The sequence below is a fragment of the Sipha flava genome, unplaced genomic scaffold (assembly GCF_003268045.1).
Source record: "Sipha flava isolate LNK unplaced genomic scaffold, YSA_version1 0_pilon_pilon, whole genome shotgun sequence".
NCBI classification, from domain to species: Eukaryota; Metazoa; Arthropoda; class Insecta; order Hemiptera; family Aphididae; genus Sipha; species Sipha flava.
The window spans coordinates 4,194,181-4,206,319 of NW_020271713.1; the positions used below are offsets into that span (position 1 = coordinate 4,194,181).

The 12,139-nt window shown below is 31.1% G+C and overlaps 1 protein-coding gene across 1 annotated transcript in view; it reads left to right on the forward strand.

The window, feature by feature from the left end:
* The window catches only part of LOC112687265 (RNA pseudouridylate synthase domain-containing protein 2-like), a 403,559-nt gene that overhangs the window by 106,091 nt on the left and 285,329 nt on the right, over positions 1-12,139 (forward strand). The gene's annotated exons all lie outside the window — the stretch shown is intronic.

Sequence of the window (12,139 nt, forward strand, 5' to 3'; positions counted from 1 at the left end):
TTTCGTGGGACACTCTGTATAGTAATAGGTGTATACTGAAAACCTTCAATATAGGCGATCATTACGGGCACAACGACGTAATTCTCGGACTGTACAGTTCTTGCACGTTCCGTATTCCATATTCACGGTCGGTTTCTTATTTTTCTTATTATTTTTGAGTATACGCATTCCATAACGTCACTTTGCTTTTTACTGTAAAATCGTATCCGATAGATTTTAATTTTCTCGTTTTAATATTAGATTTTTATCGAGAGCCTACGATGTTACACAATGCTTTAGCAAAAATCTGGTCAGTTGTCTCGCTATATACCTTTTACATGTATTGTTACTAATTACGTTTTGCGTGTAGGTTCTGTATATAATATATTTGTACATAAATAATTAAATTCCTTTATTCATGAGTATACGCATGAATACCCGAAAATGATGGAGCGAAAGTTCTGAAACCAAAATATAGAGCTCCATATCCCTGCCCCTCCCCACACTTTGGAAATTCAAAACCAAAATTATACCATTCGTTTATGCTTCGTTTATGCTGGTTTGTGATATCAATCTCGTCGTTTGTGCTTAATCTCTTTCCAAGCTATCCGACTTTCAAAGTGGGAGGGCTGTCAACATGCTTAGCCCGCCACTACGAAATCAAAAATTCGAAATCAAAACTATGCCATTCGTTTGTGCTGGTTTGTGCTTTAAATCCCGTCATCTGTGCTCAACTCCTTCCCAAGAAATACAACTTTGAAAGTCTGGGAATGAAATTTACCCCAGCTTCTTTCCTTTGTAGAAATATTTTCTTTTCTTTTCGTGTCACTGATGATAACTGTTCACATAATTATTTTTTTTCTCTTTGGTAAAGAGTCGTAAACTATTTAGTTTGCCGTGAAAACCAAATGAATTGTTACAATCAAACAAGAGGACGAGGGTTCACTACTCGATTAAAATGCCATACTTTTGATTGTATTTTATTAAATGTTGATATTTTGTGGGTCATTAATATTGATAAGGTTGTGAGGAATTTACTTTTTTTCAAGGAAAGTATAATTATTTTCAGCTTTATATGAATATTCATAAATACTGACGTTAGAACCGTTAATATATTAAATATTAATACGTTAAAGTAATAAGTTAAGCGTCATTTTGTATCAGGTGAGATTTTAATCAGACGCCTGAAGAAAACTTTGATATCTTAGAATGACTCAATGAAATTGTTGACAACTGCCAATATCCTCATCTGAAAGGGAGGAATAAACGAAAACAATCATACGAGGGAATCTTCTATAACTAACGCTATTGTGTTTACTATGATAATTAATTATAATAATAGTTTATAGTCATAATTCGACTGTCGCATAATTTTGTTGCTGTTTTTAAAACAATCCATATCAGTGACATAGTATCATATCATATAAGAGGGGCGAAGGGCTTTTCTCCTTCTCCTCATTGACTAAAGTTTATAATGAAATACATTTTATTGTAAATATAGGTAAGTAATTGAGTGTCTAACTAAGTGAGTGAATTGGAGTAGGGAGATCACTTAAGATAAAAATTATATACAGGCTCAAAGGTTTTTAAATACAATATAAAAACTAAACCAAAGTTTAAATTGTACGAGTATTATAACATTGATAAAGGAAATAACTATCCAAAATATTATTTTATATAGGAATATGCCCCCTCCCAAAAAAATTAAATTCTGGATCTGCTATATATAAATAAAGAACTGTTGTTCGAAATAAGATGGTGAAAAATTAAACATTTATTTTTAAATTTTAAATTGCTGTTAGAATAGCATGTGAAAAAAATCAATATTAATATACGTGTACACTAGGGTGTCACTTAAATTTTTTTTTTTTGTACATTTCTTATTACTTTACATTTTCTTCTAAAGCTATTTTAGCTATTGTCTTATTATCATAAGTTTTTAAATCATTGATAAAGTTTAAATCATTTGTGGGAGCACTAGCAGTATTAGACAATGTAAACCAATATTTAATAACACTTTGACAATAAAATCATTGAATGTTTTTAATCCCCCGAGAACTTCGGGTTTTAATTCAAACTATGATCGAAACATATACATTTTTAAACAGTAAATGATTTTAGACATCCACTTTGCTCTATGAAATGATCCGGTTGCTTGTATTGTAACTTTTTTACCTATATTTTTCAAAGAAATATCAAACTTAGATGTAGTAATTCTTTGTAATCATCTCTTGACTGATAAACTGATAATTGATTTCGAATAAAACCGATTATGTCTTTTTTTACTAGTATTGTATCAAAAGAAATTGAGTCATCCAATATTGCACTTTCATAACTTTTTTTATTCATATTTTTCCAGAATTTCTAAAATGTTTTAAAAAGTAATAGGACCAGATTGATGTTCAATTGGAAGAGAATTAAATACTTTGCTGATTATTATTTCAAATATATGATGTCTACAAGCTAGACCTAAGAGATATCTACTGATTTTTTGTTCTAAAATAGTACGGGCCCCCTTTTTTATACCGGTGTTACTAGCTGTGGTGTTAAAACAAATAAAATTTACTCTATTTACAATATTATATTTTATATTACAATATTATATCCATTCATCCAGTAATTGAAATATTGAAATATAGTGTTTGCTTATTCTTTTCCAGTGCCAGGTTAATTTTGATACTGCGAGTAGTTTCATTATTCCTTCTTCTGAGACTAAGACTGCTAAACGATCGACTGATTCTTTAGACATTAATTCTGGTAATATTTTACCGTCCCAATGAACTGTAAGTGCAACTTCAGGTTGAAAATCTTGTCTGATTTCTTTAGCTATATTTCCCTTATGTGTTCGTCTCATTTGACGGATTGTTTCTTTATTTAAAGCGATTTCGGAAATATTTAAACCAATTGTTTCAGCTGTAGCTGCTAATATATATGTGGCATTACGATTACTAACATTAGTGTGATCTAGTGCTGACGCAACAGCTCGATTAATTATATTCCTCGGATGTTTTCTAGGAAATTTCGGTAAAATATATTTTATTTCTTCTTCACTATCACTTGTACTTTTCTCACTACTGCTACTACTACTAATACATAATACTGTATGTTTTTCAGTTTCTAAACGTTCATTTTCTTTTTTTTTTCTTAATATTATTTTTATGTTCTTTGCTATACATTTTTTTTCTATAATTAATAATTTTCTATCAAATGCATCCATCGATCCTCGTCTATCCTTCTTTCTTTGTGCTTTCAAAAATTCTTTGTCTTCTTGTAATTTAATTAAATTGATAGCATTTGCATGGGGAACATCAAACAAATCGTCTAAATTATGTACAAAATGGTTCACTTTCATAACCTATGTCTCTGTTTGTCTGGTCGCATTTTTTTTAGTACTAATCCATTTCAAATGTAATTTTTTGATCTGATTTATTATATTGTAATTTTATTTAGTAGGGATTCTTGATTTATTCCAAAAATCTAACAATTCATTCGTAGTTATATAAGCACTCTTTTGTATTGAAAAGTGATTTTTTAAATGCAAATTTAAAAAGCGGCCAAGTATTTGTCTATTTGATGACAGTTTAGATCCAGTTAAAGTTTCACTTGTGGTGCCAATTAAACAAATACCACGATTTTTTGAATTTTTATTAGACATTATATTATGTACTGTACTAATATATTATATTGAAATATTTATTTAAATCAATTACAGTGTAAAATGTACATACCAATTATTTAAATCAATACGATTGAAAGGTCTGCAATATGCATGTGTAAATAAGTGAATAATTGATTATATTCACAAAAAAAAAAAATACCAAATTTAATTTCACTTCAATAATAACAAAATTTAACTCACTGGCGTATAAATACTAGTAGAATGACACGAGTATTCAAAATTTAATAGTTAATATCAAATGTATGAGTAAATAATAAAATAATAATAATAATAAAATAAAGTTTAATAATAAAAATGTAGACAATCAGTTTTATCATGAAAAGTAGGAACCTCACAAAAAATCATACTAGTATAAAACTTTGATACGCGTGAGCGACCTCGAAATATTAGATTATCTACATTATATTTTTACCACAATTATTTAATAACATATAAATCAATATAATGAAGTAAGATATTGGAAAAACATTTTTTTATTTTTAGCCTATATAGTTGAGTGGCACCCTAGTGTACACGCATTAAGTATAAAAACAATTAAATCATTTGAAACAAACTAAATTATAATTTAAACGTTATTTTCGAAAAATAATTAATAATAAAAGTCAAACGGTCCTCGCTTTTTATGCAGTCTAAGAAATTATGATGAAAGCCGGTCGAGTGGTTAGTACTACTCACTCTTGTAGGATATACGATACGACTCACATGATGCTATTTCTGTATAAAGTTGAACCTTCACTTAAAAAAACTTGTTGATTGAATGAGAAGAAATTGGTTAAAAAGAAGTAGATTTTTTTTTCAATAAAAATACGTTGTTAAGTACGAAATATGTATATATATATATATATATATACAAGTAAAATATTTAAAACTATTGCGTACAATTAAAGTATATAAAATAATTATAATAATAGGGATCCTGTACAGTTATTAATATTAATACTGTATTAGTAAAGATAAATTATTATAATATAATTATAAATCGAATAATGTCGAAAGTAGCTCTTGTTGTTTCTAAAATTTTAATTTATCATAGGTGCTTTTGAAAGATTCGTAAATAGAAATGATGTAATTTTAACAAATATATATGTTACGGGCAAAAGTCGAAATTGGGCAAACCTCAGAAATGCCCGGGCAAAACGCGAACTGCCCACAATCCTTGGGCAAAACTGCCAAAACCATATATTGACTTTTATCATAAGGGCAAAACCATAGAGTCTTAATACGTTCAGTAATACTAAATAAAAATAATTATAAAATAAATATTATTGTACAAATATAATTGAATAAACTTATTTAATACATTTAAACCTCACTTGGGCTAAACTGTAGCGTTTGAAATAACTTCACTAATATTAAATACAAAAAAATAATAATCATAAAATATTGTATAGATATAATTTAATACACTTAAATAATAATAAAAATATAATGATATTAAGTATTTGTATAAAAATAAACATATAATAATACTTTATAAATAATAATTTACTTAGTGGAACTATTAATTTTTAGATTCACCGATTGTGAGTACGTCAAATCTATTTAGTCTCCTGTATTCGCTCGTTGTTTTCTTTGAATTGACCTTTGCTTGTTCTACCTCTTTTATGAATTAATCGTATCTTATATCTTAGAGCACTACATTCACTTATTGTAATTTCATTAAGTTTAAATTCAAATTTAGTTTTAAAATCAGACACATACGTTTCGCTAGCCATTGCTAAAGACGAACTAATATAAGCTCAAAAAAATACTAGTTCGTATAATATCAGTACAATATTGTAACATTTAGATAAGGTGTATTTTGTGTACCTTTAATATAACGAGTTGATAAAATACAATAACAGCGATAAATTAATAAGATACGCGTGGTCATCTATAATCGTAATAAAATCGTATTTAGTATTAGCAAACATATTTAAGACTCTAAGGTTTTGCCCTTACGATAAAAGTCATATACGGTTTTGGCAGTTTTGCCCAAATGAGGTTGGTCATAACTAGTTTTTCTCGGTCAAAAGCCGAAATATGACATTTTACCCGAGGATTGTGGACAGTTCGCGTTTTGCCCGGGCATTTCTGAGGTTTGTCCGATTTCGGCTATTGCCCGTAACATATATATACCTAGTAAAATATATCCTGGAATCGCTCAAACGAAATTATTCTGTATTTCACGGGGAGGGTGAGTAATAAAAATGTTTTGAGATACAACGCCGGCAATTTAAATATGACAAAAAAAAAAAAAAACTATTATTTCGAAATCTTTTAACTTATAAGAAAAATTTATTTTATCTTATAACGAATCTTAAGTTCGTTATATTTGTACGGTTTTTATAAGAGCTCGTTGCTTATTATACATTATTACAAACATACGAACAACAATATATGGTCTACGACTTGTGTACACAATATAATTTACAATATTATAATGCATTCGAAGACTTTTCCCGTTTTATGCACTGAACAGCTCGACAGGTTTTCCAGGTCCACATGACTCGTCGTCCACTCGTACCCATTCTTACACACACAAGTGTTATGTATACGTATAAAATAACAAATCGATTCTGTTTGAGTTAGTGTATTTTTTTTCTCGTCTATTTTGCTCTGTCATCTTCCGATATTTCATGTCCCACGTGAGACGCACACTGGTAAAAATAAATACCTAACCGGGCACCACGTACTGCATGAATGGTAGTCAATAGTTGGAAGAAATTAAAATGATAAAAAATATTTAAAAAAAAAAAAAACCTGAAAATTTTCATTAGATATAGTTCGCGGACTTCAAATAGATCTCGTCGAAATTTCAGCCATACCGACTATTGCGATACATAAAACATATTATTGTATGCATATAAATTTCGTTGCGCAAAATTAATCGAATTTTTTGTTACGTGTGAAACACACTAAGGCGCCACGTATTATTGTAATAAAAGACGAAAAAAACAATTTCGCTCAGAATATTCACAAAAATCAATTCGTAATAACGAAACGTTAACATTTGCATTTGTACACTATCTATAGCTATTAGTTATTCCAGTGTTTGCCTATCTCGATCCTCTATTAACCAGAAAAAGGGATGAATTCCATGTGTATAGTATACGACTTAAGTAATGTTATTTGCATGTATACAAGTTGTAAAGTAAAACCCCTTTTAAACAGTTTTTTATTTAACCAAAAATTTGATATAATAAATAAAATTTCTAATCAACTTACCTTAAGAATCAAGAATAAATCAATTCTTATCCAAATCAATCCTTTTACATAGATATTATATATTTTTGTATAGAGTTCGACTAAAATTGTATAATAGTAATTTTAAATCCCCCTCGATACTGAATCGACTGCACCTTGATGGTGATCATTATAAAATATTGTTGACTCTAGAATCTGTATTAAAACATTATTGAAAATCCTATTTAAGTAAAAGACAAGACCTGGCAATTCGACCGCACCTAGTAAGCTGTGGTAACAAATTATCCATTTTCATTTTGCATATACTTCGTAGTATCGTGTAGATTTCAGTTATCTTGCTCATCATATTTCAGAGAGTTATACTGTTTCTACTATTCGACTATAATCGGATTTAAATGTTAACAGTACGTTAAATATTAATGGTACTGTGAATAAATAATTATTATTTATTATTATTATTATTATTATTTTGAATACATTACTATGCGTTACTTGTTTATTTAAACGGTGCGCCGGGGCTTCTGGCACCCGGATCTGTTAAGAAATATAAGTATAAGTATAAGGGGGGGATTTTACAGAAATTTATATAGAAAACGGAAAAATGTATGCTAAATAAAAACTTTGCTACTCAAACAATATGTTAAAATTCATATGAAAAATACATTTTCGTTTCAATAAGCCGAATGTTTGTGAAGTCGTATTTTAACTCTCAGAACTCGCGTGCACTAAAAAAGGATTTTTATGCTGCTATGTGTGGAATCGCACGGGAGCAATGACTTATTATTTCAAATCAGGTGAGCTTCCACGTCTGATGTTCATATGGTGTACTTGCAATTAGTGTGATTTCGCTTTGAACATGTGTTCGTTTCTATTCTGAATGCTTGTTACAAGCCTTCTGATGGTCCGAAATAATATTTAGTTTCTTAAGAACGTTGTAAAGTACGAGTGGATAAGATATGAATGTAATACATCTACATCGTTCAGCTTGGTACAAATTTAATTTATTTTACTCGCGGATGAGAAGGAAACAATTAAAAAAACTACACTAGGATACCGTTATTTTTTCTTGTATGAGTCATAATGTGATTGGAATATGATCGCTGCAGTTTGTAAATCTGCTGGTCATTCAAGAAGATACACGTATTCGCTCTCAATTCACGAACATAACGACGACGTGAAGTATATAGATTATTGCTACAATTATAAAGTTGCAATAACAAAACTTATAAAAACTGATTCCAGTACGTGTATAACCACCGACCGTTCTACATTTGTGTCGCGAGTGCGTATTTATCAAGCTTCGGATAGCAATAACGTAATTACACATTCGAACAGGTAATATGTATCATTATACTTGACCTGAGAACAACACTAAAATGTACAAAAACGCCTCACCAGACAAAACAACTACAAACAAACCCCAGTTAAATAAAATTCCAAAACTACAAACTCCAAAAAAAAAATGAATTCATACTCAAAATAGAGACGAAAATACCAAATCCTAATAAAACAAAAACAACACCAGCTCACACTCAATCTAATTATCACACAACCAAAGCAGGCGATAACGACATCGTCTCTCCGTCGTCGACCGTCGTCTCCAATACTTACGCCACCCAGCCGCCGCCAATCACCAGTATCAACATCGTTAATGATTATACAACTAGTACTGAGAATAACACTACACAATTCGATAACTCCGCCGCCACGGCAATATCCGATAACATTTCTAAATTAAACCCAACTCAATACACTATGGAAAAAAACAGTAAAAATATTTTTACTTTCGTCGCAATCACAGCAAATGAAAAACCACCGTCAAGAGAACAAGCATTAGTACTTAACTCAATCGATGGTATACCATAAAAAGAATACATCATGGCCATAGGCAAAATTGTATCACCCAAAAACATACTATTCGGCTCTAGAATTTCAAACAACCGTTTCTGTATCTTCCTATCAAACAAAATAATACTCGATAATCTAATGGAAACACACCAATCAATTTCTATTAACGAACACGTAATTCAGATTCGCAGACTTATTAACTCGGCTAAAAGGATAGTAATATCCAATGTATGTCCATCTATTTCCAATCAAGTAATACATGACCACTTAAAAAAATCCAACATAACACCGATATTCCAATTAACCTACCTCAAAGCTGGAATCACCAATGAAGGCTATGAACACATATTAAGTTTTCGGAGACAAATGTTCATAAAACACGAAGACGCGCCTAACATCCCAGTATCACTACTAATAAATGATAACGATTCCCAATACCGCATATTTTTCACAGACGATCGTATTACATGCTTCAATTGCAAAGCCATCGGGCACACGTCTTTAACTTGCAAAAAAATGGCCATGAATAAATTGGAAATAACAAAACCGCTGAACACTGTAAATGTAACAAACACCCTATATCCCTCAGAAGAAATATCTACTGATCTAATTAAATTCGATCAACCATCCACTAGTTTATTGACCGATACAATAGTCGATGAAAGTCATAAAGACCAGAACGACACAGTGTTCCCAACACTAAAACGTCAAGCTTCACTAACAATATCCTCAGCGGATCCAACAAGCCCAACAATCAAAATATTATCCACCTCACTAAATCAACAAGCATCTAAACAACCAAAAAAAAAAAAAAAAAAAATACTCAAAAACCTCCAATCCCTCCGAGGACATCTCAAAAAACACACAAAACACACCAATGAAAACCAACCCACCAAATCATTGCTCTCGCTCAAATTCACGTAGACATTTTTCCGACAACATTGACGAACATCTCGAACCAACCAAACAATTGTTCGAAAATACAAAACATGTCAACATCAATTTTTCACAACTAAAGCACTTAATCGAAAATATCTCTTCTCAAGAAAACCCGCTAGAATCTATCTACGAACATGAAATAACAGAAAATGACATTCTCACAATATTAGAAACAATTAGACCCTCCCTCACCTCTACTCAAGCGAAAAACAACATTACCCGGATAAGAAACAAATTATTTCAAGCAATGGAAGTGGAAGTGAAACCACAACTTTCTCTTGAGAAATAAAACCAACCACCAAACAATACAAACCATCGTACCAATTAAACCCAAGCAAAAAATATCTATAACCCTAGCATGTCAGACACAAATCTAAATATCATACAATGGAATCTCAATGGATTCTTAAAAAAAAAAGGATGAGCTTGAGTTCCTAGTACAAGAATACAATCCTGAAATAATATGTCTCCAAGAAGTCAACTTTAAAGAAAACTGCATATCCCCCCTCAAAAATTATGATGGACACAGCAAAAACCGTTTACAGGCAAATAGAGCCAGTAGAAGGGTAGCAATATATATTAAATCCTACATTCCAAAAACAATAATAAATATCCTAAGTGAAATAAAAGTTTTAGCTGTCCAAATTAACCTGAAAGAAAAACTTACAATATGTAAGATATACCTCCCAAACCAGAAACAATTCACCACAGCTAATATCGAGCAAATTATTCAACAACTTCCCACACCATATATAATACTCAGTGATTTCAATGCACATAGTCCATTATGGGGCTCCGACAAAACTGACCCCAGAGGCAAGGCAATTGAAAAACTTTTGGAAAAAGACATTATAGCGTTACTAAATGATTCAACACCCACCCACATAAACATAGCAAATGGAAATCTCTCCTGCATAGATCTAACCCTATTCCCCCCGTCCCTAGCACACAGACTAGAATGAAAAGTACTACTCCACTTATTTAGCACTGATCATATACCCATCCAAATAAAATTTATTCCAAGGAAAGCTGTCACAAACAAAAACAAAAACAAAAGATGGAATTTAAAAAAAACAAACTGGCTCTCATTTGAAAAAATGGTGGATACACAAACAAACGAACTACCCAATAATCACGAACAAAACACAAATGAAATGGCTGAAACTTTCACCCACATAATAACCAATGCAGCAAACAAATTTATCGGAAGCCATACAAAACTAAACACAAAACCAAGAGTACCCTGGTGGAATGATGAAATAAAAACAGCCATCCAAGAAAAAAAGAAGCTCTCATTAGATTCAAAAAAAAAAAACAAAACACTTGAAAACTTCATATTACTCAAAAAACTAAGAGCCAAAACCGAATTTCTAATCAAAAGCAGCAAAAAAAAAAAAATCCTGGGAAAAATTCACTGGCTCAATAAATAATAGAACCAACTCAAAGGAACTTTGGAACAAAATCAGATCTCTGAAAGGACTCAATCGTGATAAAGAAATACACATATCCAACGAACACACCTCAACATCACAACCAGAAGAAGTCGCCCAAATAATCGGATCGTTCTTCCATGAAAACTTCAGCAACTCAATATACAAAAAAGAATTCATAGACAAAATAAAAATCCCTTCCGAAAACACTCCCATACAGTTCGACATCAACCCCCTAGACACAGACCAAATTAGTTTGAATGCGACAATAACTTTAAAAGAAATGAATATCGCTCTTAGTAAATGCAAAAGCAAGAGCTCCGGTCCCGATAAAATACCCTACTGCTTCCTACAGAACTTCGGACCTACGGCCAAAAACTAACTACTAAACCTATATAACACAATATGGAGAACAGGAAGAATACCAGAAAAGTGGAAAAAAGGAATAATAATACCAATCCCTATACAAGGTAAAAATAAGAATACTGTCGAAGCATAAAGACCAATCACACTACTAAACATCATGACAAAAACAATGGAAAAAATAATTAACACTAGACTAGTTTGGTATCTGGAAAAAAACAAAATCATATCAATTGAACAAAGTGGCTGTCGACGAGCAAAATCCACGGTAGATAACCTCTACATAATAAAGTCTGAAATTGTCAAAGCCTTCAAAAACAATCAAATACTGAGAATGATCAGCCTCGGCTTAACTAAAGCATACGACTCCGTATGGAGACACAGAATACTCCAAATACTCAGCAAAATACTAATAAACGGAAACATGTACAATTATATAAGAAACTTTCTAACCGATAGAAAATTTCAAGTGAAAGTTTCAAACTGTCTTTCAAACAATTTCACCCAAGAAAATAGAATCCCCCAAGGATTATTCCTAGCAGTCACGATCTTCCTTCTATCAATAAACGATATTGTTTAAACAATAGAACTCCCTGTAACTGCAAACCTATTCGCAGACGATCTTAACATACTATGTAGAAGCATCAACCTAAACACAGTACAACTTTTATTACAAAATAGTGTAAATAATATAGCAGATTGGTTAAACAAAGCG